The following is a 22820-nucleotide window of genomic DNA, read 5'->3' on the forward strand; positions in this document are numbered from 1 at the left end:
GGTCTCCTGACTCCTTGATGTGTCAGTGATGGAACTACTTGGAACAAATTTTAGTTTCAAGTCTCATCATTACTCTTAAGTAAAGCTTTGAGTGTGTCCTACCTACCTGGTTGCATGACGTTTCTCCTTTTACAAATTTTAAACTCTAAAAAAAGAAGGGAATGTTGTATTCAGAGTCTAGAACACAGAAACCTATAAGCCAGAGGGTAGAGTAGGATTTCCACTCTGAATCCCCTTTAAGGAGAATCACCATTATATTAAAATTAAAACTGTGGAGAAAATGTATTTATTTTCTGTGCTAAAGTAAGAAACTGTTGTTTTCTGTATTTTATTCCTTCTCTGGTTGGGGTCCTTAGCAAAAATATTATGTTTGTCCAGGAGGCATCCATTAAAATGACTGTAATCAGCAGAGACTAAGCACTTGATAGCAGTTGTACAGGCCTATTATTTCACTGCTCTGAAGCAGTTCTAATTAATGGTTTGTTGTTTTCTCTGGAAAGCAAACACTCTTCAAAAGAGAGTGAAAAATCCGAGTTAAATTGCACAATAATCAAGAACCTGAGTATACTTTTCTCCAGGAATTGAAAGCCTCTCCTGAGAAATTCAGTGGGCCTGCTTCACCAGGAGAAAATCTGTGCCAACACTTTATTTACAGATCCTCTTATGCTCATGTGATCTCTTGTTCCAAAAAAGTGGGCAGTTTCAGGTTTTGACTTACTTCAGCCTATTAACAGCAGGAAAACAACCCACCCATTTCAACTTCCAGAACATGTGGCAAAAAGTGGTCCTGAACCCAGCAGAGGGTGGGAAACTTACTCTTCCCTTCCTCTGTTCTCCTCTTTAATTCTGATCATGTGAACTCTGTTAGAAAAGCAAAGCAAAAGCAAAACCCTGCTGTCAGCCCCAAGGACATGTCGCCTATTATGACACTGAGCTTAACTAGGATCTAAGAGGTTTAGCTCTGTAGTAAATTTCATACAACAATTATCTGTTCCCAGGAAAGCTAACCTGAGGTCAGGCAACTAGGTATTAGAGGAAGCTACCAATCTGGTTAACACCTTGAATTTTTAAGGGTCTTGTCCCACGAGCCCATGTTCATTCCCATTATTTCCAATATAGTGTTTGTGTAGGTGGAAAAGGCTTTAGTCAAACCCAGTTACTTTGTCTATGAATTCCTTTTATTCTGATTTTTCCTTTGTGCGTTTAAGTGTTTTTTATTATTATCAAAGTATAGTTGACATACCATGTTCTATTAGTTTTAGGTATACAGAAATCTCAAGAAAATAATAAAAAACAAAGACTCAGATATAGAGAACATGCATTTTAAGTTTTAATATTGAATCTTAGACGCTTTAAATATATTCATATGCACATTATTCTCTTGTCCAGAATTTTGCCCTTGAAACTGTTTCCAACCACATCCATAGTGCTCCAGGTAACAATACTGATCCTCACACTTGTGTCTTGGGAGCACGGGCGGCACATGCCTTGTTAATTATACCTGCACATGTGTTCTATTGGTTCAATAATAAATAACCACAAATTTAGTCACTTAAAATAACACACCATTCATTCTCTCACAGTTCTGGAGGTACAAGTCTGGGCATAAGTTGAGGTGTCAGTAGGGCTGGTTTCTTTTAGAGGTTCTAAGGAAGAATCTGTCTCCTTGCCTTTTTCAGCTTCTAGTGGCTGCCTCTCATGCCTGGCCTGTAGTCCCTTCCTCCATCATCAGAGCCTCACTCTGGTCTCTACTCACGGGATCTCATCACCTTCTCCTCTGCTGTTAGTCACAGCTCCCTCTGCCTCCTTCATACACGATGCTTGTAATTATATGTAGGGTCCACTGTATTATCCAGAATAATCCCTCCATCTCCAGACATCTGCAAAGTCTCTTCTGCCTTGTAAGTTAGCATGTTCACAGTTTCTGGGGATTAGGGCATGAACATCGTGAGGGGTCATTATTCAGCATAGCGTGAGGCCCATACTCTTGGTATCTTTAACATCACCCTTTGGTCCATTCATTTAAAACCAGCAATATAGGCAGGGTACAAACCCCCAGCCAACATAAATCAGACTCACTTAATACTCTATCAGCTCCTGGGTGGTAAGGGTCCCTATTCTAGGCTCAAAGTCAGGTTCTTCTAATGATGAACCTGTAGATGCCTCCTCCCCAGCATCTCATCCCACCACCCACAGATGCAGCCCTCAGCTGTGTCCCGGAGCCCAGCATAATGCTGAAGGAAAGCTCCTGGATTTAAAAATCAATTTTTCTTAATTTTTTACATTTAAATTCAATTTAGTTAATATATCCTGCATTATCCGTTTCAGGGGTAGAATCCAGTTATCCATCAGTTGCATATAACACCCAGTGCTCATTACATTAAGTGCTCTCCTTAAGGCCTATCACCCAGTTACCCCATCCCCCCCACCTCCCCTCCAGCAACCCTCAGTTTATTTCCTAGAGTTAAGAGTCTCTTATGGTTTGTCTCCCTCTGATTTCATCTTATTTTATTTACCCTTCCCTTCCCCTATGTTCATCTGTTTTGTTTTTTAAATTCCACATTTGAGTGAAATCATATGGTATTTGTCTTTCTCTGACTGACTTATTTTGCTTAGCATAATACCTTCTAGTTCCATCCACGTCATTGCAAATGGCAAGATTTCATTTTTTGATGGCTGCGTAATATTCCAGTGTGTGTGTGTGTGTGTGTGTGTGTGTACACCACATCTTCTTTATCCATTCATCTGTCGATGGACATCTGTGCTCTTTCCATAGTTTCGCTATTATGGATATTGGGGTGCATGTGCCCCTTGAATCACTATTCTTGTATCCTCTGGATAAATAGCCAATAGTGCAATCGCTGGGTTGTAGGGTAGCTCTGTTTTTAACTTTTTAAGGAAACTCCGTAGTGTCTTCCAGAGTGGCTGCACCACTTTGCATTCCCACCAAGAGTCTAAGAGAGCTCCCCTTTCTCCCCACCCTCGCCAACATCTGTTGGTTCCTGAGTTGTTAATCTTTGCCATTCTGACAGGTGTGAGGTGGTATTAAAATATTTTTTAAATGACAGGAACAAAAAAAGAATCTCAGAATATAAATAGCTATGAGAGAGAAAACAAACAAACAAACAAACAAATAGCCTGCTGTGAGTAGGGCAACCATGAGGTAAAAGTACAACATTGTTTGGGCTCTGCTTTAACTGGAGGCAAAGAGAACAAAACTGAGCTCTTGAGATGCTTCTTCCAGTGAGTAATTTTTGTACAGCCCAAAATGATGAAAAGGCAAGAAGACAAATTCAGTACATTCTGTAGGTCATTTCACAAGCATGGAAACACCCCCCTGTCTATTTATAATCCTTCAATGTCATCTAGTTCCCGTCTACCCCTAGGATTCTCCATGCCAACACCAAAACAATTGTTTTAAAAAAATAAGTAAATAAACTTTCCCAATATTCAAAGTAGCTCATTTCCAGTCATTAACAATTTTCTCAGGGAAGAGCTTCAGAACATGAATTAGGTGCTTTGCCAATGCTTCAGAATGCAGTGCAGCAACTCCCCCAACATCTTCTAGGAGCTATTTTCATCCTGCTGTGCAATTTAACACATGGTGATGCGAAATAGTTAACAGAAACTGGTTTCCACATTCTGGAGGGAGCAAACCTCAAAAGTTAATGCAACTTATTTTTAACTTCTATGTGAAATTACTTCCATAAGAAGGACTTAAGGGTATCTTAAAATGATCAAGACCTTTCTGGACCACTTCTGATTATGCCTTATTTCAAGATGTCAGAGTATGGCTAAAATAAAAATGAAAAAGAATTCATTTATAAGGAGTTACATTTTATCAAACCCCTTGAGAGACTGTCTCCCTATTCCTCTACTCTAACTTTTGTATCATTAATGGAAACATTATCTTAAACTAGTCTCATGCCCATTTCCTGAGGCACTGCTCTGGGCATCTTCTTACAATTTTAATGCATTGATGACCATCATTATTCTTTCTTTATGGGATTTCAGCCAAAATTGAGCCCTTGTGACAATATTCACATCTGAGCTAACATGACTTAATTTTACAAGTTGGCTTCATGAGGCAAAGTAGCAAGTGCTTTATTAAAATCTAGATAATAAAATTAGTCCATTTATCTACTAATTGTGTGCTTCCATTACATGATTAAATGCACTTGTTATACTAAAGTCCTATAAGTTATACCAAGGTAAAGTCACGTAACCATAAACACTTTGGACTCCTTTTTTCAACATGATAGACAGAATTTTAAGGTTAGCATTTGGCATGTAGCCTAAAATGTAGACTGCTATTTAACTTCTATTGAGGTGACATTTATATTTTATATATTTTATATAGGCTCAGAGTAGAAAGGGGGAAGATTGGAAACATTATTTTAAAAGGTATCCTTGGACTTTTAGAGATAAAGGTCTTTAAAGTCCATTGGGCTAAATTAAGGTACCCAAAGATAGATAGATAGATAGATAGATAGATAGATAGATAGATAGATAGATAGATATATTTTTTTTTTTTTTTTTTTTTTTTTTTTTGGAGGGAGGTGGGCAATGGAAAGTAGAAAGATTGTACCAATTCCAGGTGCTTTTACTTCTAGAACTTTGATCTCACACAAGTTGAGCAGCCTGGTCTGCAAGCCTAAGAAATTACAACAGGATCAAATGCACCATAAGAAGCCAGCTTTATAAATGGAACAACCCCACAGAAATATGTCTTAACAGGATGAGTTCTAAGTGTCCAGATTTACTTTATCACAATCTGGAAATCCTCACATGAGCTCAGTCCCAGAGCCAAATAAAAAGGATTTAAGTCTGTGTTTCTTTAGGGGAATATCTGAATGAATATTTGACTCTAAAACTTACCTCTCCCCATCCCAGAATTCTTTCAGTCATTCTAATCACCCAGAATCTTTGGAGACTGGCTCAGCCCCAAACAGTTTCACTAAGAAGGGGAGAAGTTATCTCAGGTCACTGCTAGATGGATCAGATCAGTCAAGGAGTAAGTAGTGATTTTCTGAAGAATTTTCAAGTCTAAATTCTCAGAGAACACAAACCAGGCAAACAAGATGTTTTTATCCATTCCTTAGTGGAAACCATTAAGTGCATTTCAGTGGTATAGGACTGCCATTCTGGAAAAGATCAAAGCCCAGGTGGCCCAGTTCACCTCCCCCTCCTCTCCAGAGACCAGGATATTGTGAAAAGACCCTTTCTGATTCCCAAGGAAAGCATTTTCTACCTCTTACACAGAGTACCAACTAAAAAGACTGCATGTTTTAGGAAACAGTGACAAATGGTTGCGAGGTTACTACATGTCTTTAAAATTAAGGGATGATTTTTTCTCTCTCTTAGCTAAAACAGTTAATTGGTAATATAATAGAAACTCAGCAGTAGATGAAAAATGGCATAATCCCTGAATAGAGTATGAAGAGAAATAAAAAAAGAGAAAAAAGTTTGGTGGATTGGTTGTTGTTTTGTTTTGTTTTGTTTTCTAGCTTAATTGCAGGAGTTAGTGTTAAAGAAATTCCTGTGCGTTGCTGATTATAAGACTCAAAAGTCTGAGTTCAACTTGTTATGCATAGGAAAATTGAAAATAAAAGGCTTAATTCTCCCTGTTAAAAATAAGGGAAGAGATATCCCCCTTCCCTTTTGTCAGAGCATTTTTTTTTTAATAAATATGTAATTGTAAATTCTCTCTGCCCTTTTGAGACATATGAAAATGTTTTTCACTTTTTGTTGTTGTTGTTGTTGTTGTTGTTTTAACTGTCTTGCCAGTTTATAACCCAGGAATGTCTTTCTCAAGGACCTGGGAGCCATCCTTTCGAATCTCCCAGGCTCTGTGGGAGGGTAGGAGCCTAAGTTGGGGGTGCCTTGTTCCAAGTTATAAAACTACCTCCTGTCATAAGGATATAAGAAGTTTGTTTATCTTTTATAAATCAAGCCAATTAGCTCACACAGATGGTCAACCCAATTACCAGGTAAATTTAGGATGAATTATGTGTGACAAATGTGCTGTCAAGTCCTCTGACTTGAGGACTAGTACTGTTTATCTTGAGAACATGTAAGGAATGTTCTTGGCTTTAAAATCTGCTTGGCTATATAAGGGGGTAAAATTTCTGTCTGTGCAATTTCTCAGCAATTGATGTGATGATCATCACGTTCTGGTTTAATACTTATTCAGTAACAAAACTGTTTTTCTGTTTCTACTGCCTTTGTGGGGAATTTTTCTCAATTCAGAGAAAATTTGGGGGTTTTCAACTATTTTTTCCCAACATTAAGCCTTTTATCCCAAAATCCTAATCTAAACCCCCCCAGACTTGCACACCTGGAATATAAACTAAAAATCTCAGAAAAAAATACATTTCTTTTTATATTTTCCTTTAGTTCTTGCTTCCTTTTAACCCTGAGACATTCTTTCCTATTGGTCATACAAAACTGATAAGTACTGCAAAATAAAGCCTGTGTGACCATGTTTCTTTTAGTTGGGGTATTGGTGTAAGCAAGTTAGGGAAAGAGTGTCAGTGCTGCCCTGGTTCTCTCAGGTGGCCATTGTTTATGTTGGGGGGCAGGGGAGGGCAATTGCACCTGCCAGCTCCTTTGTTCCTGGAGTGGTTTCCCCATAACTTCTGTCCCTTGGGGGCATGCTCTGAGATGAGCAAATCACTCTCCCTCCTGTCTGTCCCTGGTATTTTTCAAACTGCTGGTTCTGTGCTGTCTCTTTAAGGGCAGGGACTACACTTCCTAATGCCCTTGGGGCTCTCCCAGAGCTGAGCACACCAGTTTTTAAAATTCCAGACTTTAAGTCCCACTGGTTGTAAGAACTCACAATATTTGGCCCCTCTCATCTTCAAAGGCAAATATTATGGGGATTCATCCTCCCCATCCATGGGCTCCCTGGTATGAAAGTCTTTTCTGCCCTTCTTTGTGTGACTGGTTCCCCCCCACCACAGAGGGCCATGGTCTGTTTCACTCCCAGATCGCGTCTCTGCCCTTCCTATCTTCTTCAGTGTAGTCTCTTCTCTACCGTTAGTTGTGGAGTTTGTTCCACGAGTCTTCATGTTGTTGTCTGGGTTATTTACACTGATGTGAGTGTTACCTAGTTGTTTCTGTAGGATGGAGGAAAGCTTAGGGTCCTCCTACCCTGCCATCTTCCCAGCCAACCCCATCTAGGAATGCGTTATCCCCTTTAAGAAGCTGAATTGCTCAAGTCCTTCTGTCTTCTTAAGCAGGGGGAAAAAAAAAAAAAAACAGGATACATTTACAGCACATGTAACTGGTGAATAAATATTTCAGGTAATAAGGTAAATTCTGTTCATTAGAGTAATTACCTCAGTGACCAAATTTTCCGGAAAGCAAAATGAAGTCACTTGAGAAATACTCCTTAAAACTTGCCATGGAACACTACTTGCCCTTTAGTTTCTGGGTTCCTATGGAATTGCTCTCCCTTATCTCTTCTGAATTTACTATACTCCCTGGGTGTTATAGAGCAAACTACACTGACCTTCTGGGACCCTTTGTCATCATATACTGTGCCAGGTGATATGTGTCTTTCTCACTTAATCTTCAAGGATTTTTGACTCAGGCTTTAAATTATTAGCTTGAATTAAAGAAAAATCTATTTTATGATTGCTAAGCTTTCAGGGACCATTATATTTTCATAAACCGTGCAACAAATTCATCATATTCTTACTGTCCTTCCCCGATTTGTGCAGCAAATAGAACACAAAATTTGCCCTTAATCCTGACAAGAATAGATATCAATTGCAAATATTATTTATGTCACCCTTCCTCTTGGAAGAAAAGTGGACTTTTGTTTTGAAAATAATGGTATCAAATGTCAGTTCTAATGGAATCAGATGTCAAATTTCAGTTAATATTTGACATCAAGAAGCATTTTTACCTGAATTTTGAGAGCTAATTTTAATATGTTGGTATTTTTAATATTCTAGCAAATATATATGCTCAAAGATTTGTCAGTGCTTTACATCTAGACACTTCTTCAGTCGTTAGTTTCAGAATTGGAACATTTCCTGAATAAGTGATCTTTCTCTCATCTGTATTCATAATTTCCATCCCAGGGGAGGTGTTCTAAATTCATGATCGTCGTCCCAAATACACATGCATACTCAGTGAGAAACAGAGCAACCTCGAAGGGGGAATGGCAGACTCTGGAGATTGGCACTGTGCGGGCTGTGGCTGAACCTTGTCCGCCAGCTGCTCACCAGGCCCCAGGGCCGCATTTCCAGGGAGCAGGGAACACCACCACCTCCCTCAACAATTCTACTCTTCTCTGCCCAGCATTGCAAAATAGGCTACCCAGTAGATCTGGCCTAAGAAGAACGCCTAAAAACTGTACACATAATTCAGCACATAAGTCCTAAATATTATAGGACCAATTTTCACTCAATCCAACAAAGAGCCATAATAAAAATGATTCTGTTTGAGAGTTTCTTCTCTAGATTATAAACTTTTGAGGCCAGAGACATTGTCTCTTTCACATGATATCTCCACAGGCTGGCATATAGAGAGTAGGAGTTCAGGAGGTATTTGTTCTCTCAAATATGCCTGGGTACCTTGTGTAAGCCCTGGGAGACTTACTTTCTCCCTCATGTACTCTAAGCCTTCTCAGAACACCATGCTCTCTCTTCCAGGCAGGCCAGAGACTCTTTGCTCTTTTCTGCACCTGATTGGGTATCCACAAAGATTTCCTTTTACAGTGGATTGTCTTCTTGCTTTCTCATCCATCCAAGATGCTCAATTGATTTGGGCCTGTCAATGTTCTGGTAAAAGATGAAGATAGAGGACTTAATCTATCTTCTGTGCTCTGTACTTGTTCCCTGCAAGTCAAGCCAAGGAAGGGATTTAGCAATCCCTGAGCACACTCCCATCTCTACAGAAATATTCTGTGCTCTTCTGCTTACGGCTTCCTGAATCTTTGTGATGCTGTGGCCATTGGCCAAACTTCAGCAAAGTGTAAAGAAAAAATAATGGCATAATCTGCAAATTCTTCAGGATATGTGTAGGATATGCATAATAAGCAGATGCTTATCAAGTGCCTACTATGTACAAGACTATTACAATTTCTTGTCCTGGGTAGAATTTAAAAAAAAAAATACCTGAACTCTTTAAAGTTCTTAGCTGTCAAGCATTTGATAGAAGAGGCTATATAAGTTTAAAATTGAATTGGCACCATTGACAAGCTGCCCTAAAGCGAGCTTTGCTTTCCAGAGTGGTTTCATTCAGACAGAGGATTTAGCAATCGAGGGGGCACTGCTGAGCTCTAGCCCAGCATCAGACACTGTGCTGATGCTGTTTTGCAGGGTCTCCAGGCTACAGGATCCCTGTGGCTAGATACTTGCTACAAGTACCAGTTTCTCAGGACACAGAAATGTGGAATGTTGATAGCCAAGGGTTGCTGGGGGCTCTACTGCAGGACTTGTTCTCTCCTTGTTGTCATTTTAGCATCCACACCCTTTACCCCCACCACAAAGTAAAACCTCTGTACCCCAAAGAGAATTAGTAAACAGCTATGCAGAAGGACCGCACACACTTTTGTAAACAAATGAGTTCAGGGGCAGGACAAGATATTTCTTCTTCGAACAGACCCTCATGTGACACAAGAGCACACAGTAGCCCCTCCCCAAGCCATCTCCCCTCTCCCTCATGGTCAGAAAAAATCATCCACAGTCATCTCTCATAGGACGACTAGCTGCAGCAGATTCATTATGAGGGGATTGTTTTGTTCAATTCCCAGTTGAAAAATGACACTTTCTGGTGTTAATCTGCTCAATAGGGTCTTCTGAAAATACAGCAAAGCCTTCAAGTGATTATTTAAACTAATGTGGCTTTGCTTAAGTCGGAGCAGAGACAGAGCTGAGAGCTTTGGCTGCGGTGCAGAATCTGTTTCTGGAAGCCCCTCACCAAACAACTACGGAAAGTGTCAGACATGCCTGGATGACCTCACTGGCACCCATAAGAGAAAAAGGATCTTAGAATGAAGCCAGACACAATTTCTATATGCACACTGTTGTGGAATGTTCCCAGTGAATGAGAGAACCAAGTCCCTCAGGCCCCTACAACTTGAGTGCTACTGGCGCAGAATGTGAACATAAGCTCTTGATAATGTTTAAAAAGAAAAAAAAGAAGAAAGCAGAAAAAAAAGTTTAAGCTACAAGAACTCAGAAGACTCAAAGTTTTAGTAAGCTCAGGATAGGGAATTGTGACATGAGATCAAACTGCAGAATAAACAACTAAACCAAACAATCCATTAGATAGAAATTAGAAAGTGAGGAAAATCCCAGAAGTGCGGAAGAGAGCTAGAACTCAATATATGTCACAAAATCTTTGGGAGAAAAAAGTGTATGTTTCCTGAAAAACTTTAGTATATTACCCTCAAATAAAAGCTCTTATTTATAACTTGCTTTCTAAATATACCAAACTATTACTTCATGACCAAACGAATTGTTAATCACAATCCAGCTAGCTAGACCAGGGGTTGGCAAACTGCTCCCGAAAAGGGCTATGTAGTAAATATTTTAGGTTTTATGGGCATACTGTCTCTATTTCAGTTCTATTATGGCACAGTAGCAGTCACAGACGTTTGTAAACAAATGACATGGCTGTCTTCCAATAAAACTTTATTTACAAAAACAGATAACAGACTGGTTTTGGCCCATGGGCTACTGTTAGTGGGCCCTTGAGTTAAACAAATAAAATAATTCAGACCTGTACAAATAACACCCAAAGTACTTTATATATTTAAATTTTTACAATATTCAGATCTGTCAAAATATCCTTCCTCCCTCCGTTTCTTTATGTGAGTATAGTTGGCACAATGTTACATTGGTTTCAGGCATACAACATAGGGATTCAACAAGCGTATACATTGTGCTGTGCTCACCACAAGTAGAGCTACTGTCTGCCACCATACAATGCTATTACAGTATCTTAGTGTATAGTATTCATTATGCTGTGCCTGTTATCCCCATGAATTGCTCATTCCGTAACTGGAAGCCTACATCTCCTACTCCCCTTGACCCATTTTGCCCATCCTCCCACCCACCTCCCTCTGGCAACCATTAGTTTGTTCTCTGTATCTATACGTTTGATTCTGCTTTTTGTGTTTGTTTAATTTGTTTTAGATCCAAATATGACTGGAATCACAGGGGTATTTGTCTTTCTCAATCTGACTTATTCCAATTAGCATAATACCCTCTAGGTCCATCCAGGTGTCACTAATGGCATGATCTCATCCTTTTTTGGGGGGGTGGGGAGTGCAAACACAGGCCCCCACTACCACAAATTATGCAGTCAAGTTTCCTACATTTGGGGAAATCTCAGGGGTCAACACTTCTGGAGTAAATGGATAAGCCTCGCCCTGGGAAAACCACCTTTGTGATCATGGTATCTCCCCTGCCAGGTGCATATTCATCCTTTTTATTTTAATGGCAACATTCCATTGTATGTGTACACCACAGCTTCCTTATCCAGTTGTCTATCTGTGGACACTGAGGTTGCTTCCATATCTTGGCTATTGTAAGTAATACTTCAATAAACAACATAGGGGTACATATATCTTTTTCAGTTAGTGTTTTTGTTGTCTTTGGGTAAATACCAGCTAGTGGAATTATTAGATCATATGGTACTCCTATTTTAAATTTTTTGAGGAAACTCCATACTGTTTTCCACAGTGGCAGTAACAATCTACATTCCCACCAACAGTGCACCAGGGTTCCCTCTTCTCCACATCCTCACCAACACTTGTTATTTCTTATCTATTTGATTTAACCATTCTAACAGGTATAAAATGATATCACATTGTGATTTTGATTGGATTTTTCTGATGATTAGTGGTGTTGAGCATGTTTTCACGTATCTGTCGGCCATCTATATGACCTCTTTGGAAGAATGTCTATTCATGTCCTCTCTTTTTTAATTGGATTGTTTTTTGGAGTTTTTTGTTTTGTTTTGTTTTTTTGGTTTTTTGGTTTTTGGGTATTTTTGGTGTTAAGGGGTTAATATACAAAATATATAGAGAACTTATCAGATATATCATTTGCAAGTATCTTTTTCCATTGAGTAGGTTGCCTTTTTGGTTTGTTGATGGTTTCCTTTGCTGTGCAAACGCTTTGTATTTTGTTTTAGTCCTAATAGTTTATTTTTGCATTTCGTACCCTTGCCTGAAGATACATATCTAGAAAAATGTTGCTATAGCCAATCAGAGTAATTACTGCCTATGTTCTCTTCTAGGAGTTTTATGGTTTCAGGACTTCTATTTAGGTCTTTAATCCATTTTGAGTTTATATTGTGTATGGTGTTAGAAAGTGGTCCAGTCTCATTCTTTTATATGTAGCTGTTCAATTTTCCCAGAACTATTTATTGAAGAGACTGTCTTCTCCATATTGTATAGTCTTCTCTCCTTTGTAATAGATTAATTTCCCATATAATTGTAAGTTTATTTCTAGGCTCTCTATTCTGTTTCATTGATTTCTGTGTCTGTTTTTGTGCCCGTACCATACTGTTCTGATTACTACAGCTTTGTAGTATATCTTGAGCTCTGGAATTATAATTATCTCCAGCTTTGTTTTTCTTTCTCAAGACTGCTTTGGCTATTCAGAGTCTTTTATGGTTCCATACAAATTTTAGGATTATTTTTTCTAGTGTGAAAAATGCTGTTGGTATTTTGATTGGGATTGCATTAAATCTGTAGATTGCTTTGGGTAGCGTGGACATTTTATCAGTACTGTCCTTGCAATTCATGAGAATGGAATATCTTTCCATTTGTTTATGTCATCTTCAATTTCTTTCATCAGTGTTTTATAGTTTTCAGAGAGGTCTTGCACCTCTTTGGCTATGTTATTCCTAGGTATTTTATTATTTTTGATACAACTGTAAATGGTGTTGTTTTCTTAATTTTACTTTCTGCTACTTCATTAATAATATATAGAAATGCTGCTGATTTCCATATATTAATTTTGTATCCTACAACTTTATGAATTCATTTATTATTTCTAGTACTTCTTTTGGTGGAGTCTTTAGGATCTTCTAAGTATAGTGTCATGTCATCTATAAATAGTGGCAGTTTAACTTCTTCTTTACATTATGAATGCCTCTAGTTTCTTTTTCTGGTCTGATTGCTGTGGCTAGGACTTTCTGTGTTCAATAAAAGTAGTGAGAGTGGACATCTTTCTTGATCTTAGAGGAAAAGCTCTCAGTTTTCACCAGTGGGTATAATGTTAGCTGTAGGCCTTTATTATGTTGAGGTATGTTTCCTCCAAACCTACTTTGTTGAGATTTTTTTTATGGATGAATGGATGTTGAACTTTGTCAGATGCTTTTCTGCATCTATTGAGATGATCATATAATTTTTATCCTTTGTTTTATCTATGTGGTATATCACATTGTTTTGTAAATATTGAACCACCATTGCGTTTCTGAAATTAATCTCACTTGATCATTGTGAATGATCCTTTCAATGTACTGTTGAATGCAGTTTGCTAATATTTTGTTGAGGATTTTGCATCTATGTTTATCAGGGATATTGGCTTGCAGTTTTGTTTTGTTTTGGTGTTTTAGGGGATTTTTTGGTGTTTTGTTTTTGCAGTGTCTGGTTTTTTTGTTTGTTTTGCAGTGCCTTTGTCTGCTATCAGAGTAATGCTGGCCTTGTAGAATATATTTGGGAGATTTCCTTACTCTTCTGTTTTTTGAAACACTTTGAGGAGAATAAGTATTAACTCTTCTTTAAATGCTAGTGAATCTATCTAGTCCTGGACTTTTATTTTTTGGTAGCTTTTTGATAACTGATTTAATTTCATTACTAGTAATCAGTCTATTCAAGTTTCTATTTCTTCCTCATTCAATTTGGAAGATGGTATGTTTCTAGGAATGTATCTGTTTCTTCTAGGTTGGCTAATTTGTTGGCATAAAACTTTCTGGTATTCTCTTACAATCCTTTGTATTTTTGTGGTGTCAGTTATTACTTCTCCTCTCTCATTTCTGATTTTATTTATTTGTGTCCTCTCTCTTTTTTTCTTGCTCAGTCTGGCTAAGGGTTTATCAATTTTGTTTATCTTTTCAAAGAACCAGCTCTTGGTTTCATTGATCTTTCTATTATTTTATTAGTCTCCAAGTCATTTATTTCTGCTCTGATCTTTATTATTTCTTTCCTTCTACTTGCCTTGGATTTTGATCTGTTTTTTTGTTTGTTTGTTTGTTTTTTAGTTCCTTTAGGTGTAAGCTTAGTTTATTTGAGCTTTTTCTTGTTTCTTGAAGTAGGCCTGTATCACAGCATATTTCCCTCTTTGAACTGCTTTCACTGCCTCTCAAAGATTTAGAGCCCCTGTGTTTTCATTTTCATTTGTCTCCATGTATTTTTTTTTTTAATTTCTTCTTGATTGTTTCATTGGGCCATTGGTAGTTTATATCATGTTTAGCCTCCATGTGTTTGTGTTTTTTCCAGTTTTTTTCTTGTGATTGATTTCTAATTTTGTACCATTGTAGTTGGAAAAAATGCATGGCATGACTTCAATCTTATTAAATTTCTAGAGGCTTGAGTGCCTGGGTGGCTCAGTCGGTTAAGGGTCTGCCTCCAGCTCAGGTCATGATCTCAGGGTCCTGACATCAAGTCCCGCATCAGGCTCCCTGTTCAGCAGGGAGTCTGCTTCTCCCTCTCCCTTTGCCCCTCCCCCCGCTCATGCTCGCTTGCTCGCTCTGTCTCAAATGAATAAATAAAATCTTTAAAAATAAATAAAAAATAAATTTCTAGAGGCTTATTTTTTGACCTAATGTGATCTGGTCTGGTGAATGCTCCATATGCACTTGAAAAGAATGGGTATTCTGTTGTTTTTGAATGGAATGTTCTGAATTATATCTGTTATGTCCATCTGGTCTAATGTGTCATTCAAAGACATTGTTTCCTTTTTTTTTTTTTTTAAGATTTTATTTATTTATTTGAGAGAGACAGAGACAGAGAGAGCACAAGCAAGGGGAGAGGGGCAGAGGGAGAAGCAGACTCCCGGCTGAGCAGGGAGTCTGATGCAGGGCTCGATCAAAGGACCCTGAGATCATGAGCTGAGCTCAAGGTAGCCGCTTAACCAACTGAGCCACCCAGGCGCCCCAAGACATGGTTTCCTTGTTGATTTTCTATGTGGATGATCCGTCCATTGATGTAAGTGGTGTGTTAAAGTCCTCTACTCTTATTGTATTGCCATCAATCTCTCTCTTTATCTCCATTAATATTTGCTTTATGTATTTAGGTGCCAGTGTTGGGTGCATAGATATATCCTCTTGTTGGATTGATCTCTTTTATCATTATGAAATGCCCTTCTTTGTCTCCTATTACAGTCTTTGTTTTAAGGTCTATTTTATATAAGTATTGTTACCCCAACTTTATTTTTTGCTTCCACTTTCATGGTAAATATTTTTCCATCCTTTTTCTTTTAGCCTGTATGTGTCGTCAGGTCTGAAGTGAGTCTCCTATAAGCAGCATATAGATGGGCCTTATATTTTTACCCATTCCAAAACCCTATGCCTTTTGATTGGAGCATTTAGACCACTTACATTTGAAGTATTTATAGGTGTGTACTTATTTCCATTTTATTTTTTTTTCTGGTGGTTTTTGTAATTCTTCTCTGTTCCTTTATTCTTCTTTTGTTCTCTTTCTTTGAGTTGGATGAATTTCTGTAGTGTTATATTTGGCTTCCTTTTTATTTTTTAATAGCTATTGTAAATTTTGGGTTTATGGTTACCATGAGGTTTATATGTAACATCCTAAGTAAACAGCAGTCTATATATTAAGTTGATGGTCATTGGTTATATAAGTTAAAACATATTCTTAAAAAAGAAAAAAAATAACTTCCATTTTTTTACTACCTCCTCCACATTTTATGTATATGCTGTCATATTTTATCTTTTTATTCTTTATTTTCTTACATCTAATTATGCCTATTCCTTTTTCACTTATAGAAGTCCATTTAACATTTCTTGTAAGGCTGATTTAGTGGCCATTATCTCCTTTAACTTTTGTTTATTTGGGAAACTCTCTCTCCTTCAAATCTGAATGATAACCCTGCTGGGTATTCTTGGTTGTGAGTTTTTTCCTTTCAGCATTTTGAGTATTTCATGCCACTTTATTCTGGCTTTCAAAATTTCTGCTGAAAAATCAGCTGATGACCTTATAAATTTTTCCTTCTAAGTAACTTTTTGCTTCTCTATTGCTGCTTTTAATATTCTCTTTATCTTTAGTCTTTGACATTATGTGTCATGGTGTGGACCTCCTTGGGTTCATCTTGTTTGGAACTCTGTTTTTTGGAATTGGGCATCTATTTCCTTCACTAGTTTAGGGAAGTTCTTAGCTATTATTTCTTAATACATTTCTTAATACATATAACTTATGTATACACACACACACACACAAATTATAGAAATAAATTTTTTACCCCTCTCTCTCTTCTTCTGGGACCTCTACAGTGTCAGTGTTTGATGTTGTCCAAGAGATTTCTCTATCTTCATTTTTTAAAAATTCTTTTCTCTTTTTGCTCCTCAGCTGTGTGTTTTCCATTACCCTGTCTTCCATATCACTGATACATTCTTCTGCATCCTCTAATCTACTGTTGGTTCCCTCTATTTTTCATTTCAGTTATATTCTTCAGCTCTGATTGGTTCTTTTTAGTATTTTCCATCTCTTTATTGAAGGTCTCACTGAGTTCTTCCACTCTTTTTTCCAGCCCACTGACTATCTTTAAATTCTCATCAGGCATACTGCTTATCTCCATTTCATTTAGTTATTTTTCTTTTTTTATTTTTTTTTTTAGATTTTTTTTTTTATTATTTATTTGACACAGAGAGAGAGAAAGAGGGAATACAAGCAGAGAGAGGGAGGCAGAGGGAGAAGCAGGCTTCCCGTGGAGCAGGGAGCCCGATGCGGGACTCAATACCAGGACCCTGGGATCATGACCTGAGCCAAAGGCAGACACTTAATGACTGAGCCACCCAGGTGCCCCTCATTTAATTATTTTTCTGAAGTTTTTTCTTATTCTTTCTTTTGGAGCATATATCTCTGTCACATTTTGTCTGTTTTTTTGTTTTCTTTTTGTTTTGTGTGTGTGTGTGTGGATTAGGCAAAACACTAATTCTCCTAAATTTAAAGGAATGGTCTTGTGTTTGGTCATCCCCTATATAGACTGTATGTGCTTTGTGACCTTTCCTGGCTGCTGTAGGCCGCAGGTCTTGGAGCTTTCCAGGTAATGGGCACCATGTCAGGAAAGCTAAAACTGAAGTCAGTGCAGGCTAGGGTGCCCTAGAGTTCTATGTGCTGAGGGCACCTTAGCAGAACAGGTGAAGCTGAAATAGGCACAAGTTGGAGTGTCCCAGGATGCTCTGTGGAGGAGGTGCCTTGGCAGGGTAGCTGAAGCTGAGGCAGTGGGTGGGTTGGGAGGTCTAGAGTGCTCTGTGCGGAGGGTTCCCTAGCAGTATAGCTGAACCTAAAGTGGGTGCTACCTGGGGGGAACCCAGTGCTCTACACACAGAGGGTGCCTTTGTTGGTAGGATGGTGAAGTGGATATAAACTAGGGTATTCCAGGACTCTCCACACAGAGGGTGCCCTTAAAGGGTGACTGGAGCCAGCATGGGCATAAGCCAGGAGGTCCTAGGGCACTCTGTGCAAGGGGTACAACGAAAGTTAAATGGGCACCATCTGGTATGAACTGTGGGCTCTCCACACAAAATGTTCCCTGGCAGGACAGCTGAAACGGTTGCTAGCCAGGTTGTTCTGGGGCTCTCCCCTCTGAGGGTGACCTGAAAGGACAGCTAAAGCTACATTGGGTACAAGCCATGGTAACCTAAGGTGCTCAGTGCAGGGGGTAGCATGCCAGGGTGGCTAAAACTGATGCAAGCATGGGCCTGGGGTTCCTTGGGCATGCCACACAGGGTGCACCCAGGCAGGGAAGCTGGACCCAAAACATGTCAGCTGGGAGGTTCCAGAGTGCTCTGCACCAGGGGTGCCTTAGCAAGCCATCTGAGGCCCGGAGTGTTCCATCGTGCTTTGCACCTCTGGCACATTGGCACAAAGTCTAGGGCTCTAGTGAGCACCAATCAAGGGTGTGCTGGTGTGCACCACCCTGTGGCCGCCTTGATAAGATGGCTGGGACTTGTGTGGGCTAGGGTCTAGGGCTCACTGAGGCAACAGGCCAGGTAGGATACCCAGACTGTGTACACTGGTCGCTACTTTCAAGGTGAAGGAAGGTAGGGAGCACAGACTGTGTCAGTCAGCCCTTTCCACCCAGAGACGAGTCCAGCAGCTCCTCCCACTCTTTGACAGAGTTTTAGGGTTGACTCTTTTATAAGTTAATTGTTCTTTTAAACCATGACCTTTTGAAGAAAACAAACAAAAAAGTGGCCTTTTTTTCTGTGCCACAGCATGTGGGCTTGTGGACCCAGAACTCACTGAGGCAGCAAGCTGATTATGGCATCTGGACCTGCTCTGGGCTTTAAGGTGGAAGAGGAATGTAAATTCTGTCCTTCTCCAGTCCCTCTGGCAGAGTTCTAGTGCTGGCTCTTTTATATGCTAGTCACTCTTTTGAACCATGGTTGGTTTTCTGTGCCCAAGGACAGAGGAATCTGTTCCCCTTACCTCAGTACTACCCCCAACCCACTGCCATTCACAGTGATATCTGCACCCACTTTATGGTCCTCAAGCCAAGAGACCAGCAAGCAAGACAAAGAGTCACCATCCTGGTAGGGGTGATAGACTCTGATTGTCATGAGGAGATAGAGCTGCTGCTCCGCAGTAGGGCCAGATGTCTGATATCCAGGTAATCCACTGAAGTATGTCTGAGTACTCCTTGCCCGGCATTAACAGTAAATAGACAAGTACAGCAGTCATGGCATGGTGGCCAGAGGTGTGAGCCCTCCCACTCCCCAGCAAACTTCTTGCACGAATATTTCCACTCAGAGTCCTTTCCCAGGGAACCCACCATAAACCAGCAAGTATCACATTGTTGTAAGGAGTTGACAAGCTAAATTAGTGAAAGAGCTGTGCCTTCACCAAAGAGAGGTTAATGGTCTTCCCATGCTTGTCCTCAACAAAGAAATTTTTAACATAATATTAGTGAATACCTTGTGGCCTAATATTCTGAACTTGGTCTCTAAAGCCAGACAAACCTTTATGTCTTTTACTATATTATAATGAATGAAGATACTAGGTATTGTAGACTATGACATAATGCTTTTTATCTATGAAACATTTTATGTTAGAATTAATGAAAGAGCTAATTTAAATTTAATTAGCTGCAGATTTTCATCATGGATCACTTCTGGGTATATGTTGTATAAAAGAAATTAGTTAATGTATTTCTAAAACTTGTTCACATGTAGAATCTGTCTCTTCTGAATCATGTTAGACCCAGAGTCATGAATGTCCATGTTTTTCCACACTGTATCATCCAGCGACCATCAGTCTATTGAGAGCATGGACAGTGCAGCATTTCGTAAGAAAATTCACAGAGAACAACAGACGCCGGCTTTACAGTTCTGCAGAGCTAGGCTATTTTAACTCCAACTTTAGGAATGATGCTAAATCAGTCTGATGTACCTCCTTTCTCACCATATCCACAACTATTTGCTTCATGGGGATTAAGATCCCACGGCTGCCTCTGGGATTTTCTTCCATACACTTGGCACACATTCTGTAAGTTTTCATCCTGACACTGATGTTTATGACCAAACAGACAATGACAACTGTCATGACTGCTAGCTGGCTAGAGCAGTAGTAAAACTCCATCAGTTCGAAGATGCAGCATGATGTCTGAGAAAATAAAATGTAAAATAATGTGTGCTTCAGAATCAGTGAGATGGAATAATCTCTCTAAAGCTGTTTCCTTATATGATAAGATAATGGTACTCACCTCATATGGATGTTGTAAGGGCTAAACAAGATAGTCCAGAGGGTGTGGTTAGCATGCCTGGCATAGAGTGAGCATTTAATAAGTGATATTTACTATTACTGTTGTTATGATTATTAGTTAACCTCAACTGAAAGATGCTTGTCCATCAGTAACATATATTGCTAAACTCAGGATCAGTAGCTGAAAAGTGTTACCAAATGGCTGATTTTTCTCTCTCACCAACCTGAACAGAAGCATGCTTATGAGTTCTTGGAACCTGCTTTCTCTCCTTTGGTTTTCTATTTTATCCTTGGTGTAAGCCTCCTCTCCTACCAGGCCTGAAATTCTTACCATTCTAAGGAAAACAATGAAAATAAAGGGACTGAGTCTAGGAGACCAACACACACACACACAAAATACACAGAGGTGCTCATCAAAGCTTTCTCATTAACTAGTATTAATCAATAAGATTAATATTCTCACTAGGGTATTGAGTAAAATTCAAAATAAGAATATATGTTTTTCTGAGATCTGAATTTAAATTTCTGTGCCATTACACATAAAATTTTTGTACCAAAGACAGATCCTCAATGAATATTCAAATCATCATATTACATGGCCCCATTATTCATTTAAAAAATATAGTTACCAAATATGTAAATGTTCCAAGGAAGAGGAGGAAAGTCTCTTGCAACTGCTGTCTCAACTCTATGGCTACCTCCATGACCACTGATACTCATATTATTTATAGAAACCAGAAAATTGTGGGGTTTGTTCTCTTTATCATATCATTCCAAAGCCTCTTTCTTCCTTAGATGCTTCTTATCCTTCCTTTTAAAAACTGCAAACCTTCCAGCAATCATTTTCAAACACCTCAATTTTACTAATAATCAGGGAGTCAGATCAGAAAGACAAACACTGAGAAACATGCATAAAGTGAGGAAATACCATCTCTTTCCAGACTCAGAAAAAGGTATATACAAATCCAAATTTCACATTTCACAAATAGGATTTTGTAGGTGACTAGATACTAAACAGTGGATGGAATATCAGATTCACTTGCCATACGCAGGATTTCACTTGTTGTCAATCGCAGACGGTTTTATGTCATGATTATGCATATAAGCTGTGATTACAAAATACTAAGATTCCATAAAACGTGCATGAAAATAGGAACAAATGTGCACTAGTATAAATATTTATATACATTAGCTTGGATCCAAATCCTATATTTGCTTATTACCAAAATGGCGTAAGACATGTTAACAGAGTTGCTTCCTCTCCCTAATCCTGTCACCTATCCTATCCAGCAGGAGAAAATAATCATGCAATTCCTGAGCTATCCGAGAACCATCTAACCTCTTCCTGTTGCCATATTCTGTTCTATTTCTGCACACAATAAGAAAGAAAGGAAGTCATGGGTTGGAATGTGTCAGAGTAGTTTGGTTAATACTTGAGATTTACCAAATCCATAATATTAGAGACTCAGTAGAAGCCCCAGTCAGTGCCTGACTGGTACTGGAAATAGCCTGACCAGTTGGTGAGACTGACTCCATGATATTCGTTATATGCTCTAAGAACTACTTTGCCTGAACAAATTCCACATGCAATGTTGGGGCCTGGCTGGGGGAACAGGCTCAAGCTTACAGAACCAGCTCTGCAAATAGGCCACTCAAGAAATTGGCTCACCAGTAATAGATGACTGAAATTGGTCTGAAGGACTGGCCTTTAAATACCCAGAGAGGGAAAATGAAACTTGAATTACCCAGTTAGTCTGAAAGAAAAAGGGGGGGGAAAAACTGTGACTTATGATATTATTCATAGAAAAGCACATTAGTCAGGAGAGCGACACAGGAGAGGTTCAGTCCCAAAACAGTAAGAGCACAACCCTGGCCTGAGAAGAAAAGGGGTTATTTGAAGGGCAGATGCTGCCACTGTAGCCAGACGGCGATTAGCACGCTAGATGGAAAAGGGGGAAATCAAACAGAGCTTTGCGGGAATTTGAAATTACTTCCATTACAGAGTGCCCATTTCTCTTGCTGGCCCTGACTTAATACAGGTCTGATCCATTCATTTAGACTCAGATTTAGAAACTTAGATTTTGGTAAGGTCACCAAGAGAGAGCTGTGAGGAAATGGGACCATCTTATTGCAATTCTCTAAAAATTACACAAAAATGATAATAAATGAAGAATTTAAACCATTTCCTCAGAGTGCTTTGGCCATAAAGGATATCAGGCTGTCCCCATGAGTTGTTGCTTTAAAGCATGTTACTCATATAATACTACATTTAATCATTGCAAGTGACTCTCTTTAAGACAAGCCTTCTTTTAAAGGAACACTCCTCATCTCCCTAAATATCCTTAAAGGAGCACTTTATCCAAGCTCCGGTTTGCCCTTTCCCAGCCTTATCTGTCTGTGTGAATAGCTAATGATAGGGTATTCTTTCTGAGTGTCTGCACAGGACTTCATTATGTTGTTCCCGGCGTCAGTGCAGTGAGGCATGGTCTGCAGTAATTAATAGTTCCACATCTCAGGGCAAGAGAAAGGGTCACAGTTCTTGGTGGCTCCATCGTCTTGATGCTCATTGCCTTGCATGTCCAGTATCTGAACAAGGGTTTCAAAGGGGTTTGAAAGAAATGCAGCAGGAAAGGTCCACCGTAGTTATTGTGGATAGATGACAAAGCCCCCCAAGTGGAAAGTCAGGGGAGAGGCTTGGCAGCTTTCAGATTCCATGTTAAGTGCTGATTCTATGCCCATTAGTACTGCAGATGCACAAAAGAAGGAAAACCCCATCCTGCCCTGTAGAGCTGAGAAGGGCATTTGAAGTGTCACTGGGAGAAAACACTTAGAGAAACAAAAGAACACCTCTCAGAAAGCAGTAAGTACTCCTTTCGAAGAAAAGGGCTAACAAGTCCTAAGGGCTCCA

General features: G+C 39.1%; 1 long non-coding RNA gene and 1 other non-coding gene across 2 annotated transcripts in view; one reads left to right on the top strand and one right to left on the bottom strand.

Moving 5' to 3' along the window:
• The window catches only part of LOC116631646, a 672682-nt gene that overhangs the window by 572722 nt on the left and 77140 nt on the right, over positions 1-22820 (top strand). The gene's annotated exons all lie outside the window — the stretch shown is intronic.
• On the bottom strand, positions 11277-11439 carry LOC116631843. Its single transcript, XR_004299292.1, has one exon. It is a non-coding gene; the product is annotated as a U1 spliceosomal RNA (small nuclear RNA).

This window comes from Phoca vitulina, unplaced genomic scaffold (genome assembly GCF_004348235.1).
Source record: "Phoca vitulina isolate PV1807 unplaced genomic scaffold, GSC_HSeal_1.0 scaffold5, whole genome shotgun sequence".
Classification (NCBI taxonomy): Eukaryota; Metazoa; Chordata; class Mammalia; order Carnivora; family Phocidae; genus Phoca; species Phoca vitulina.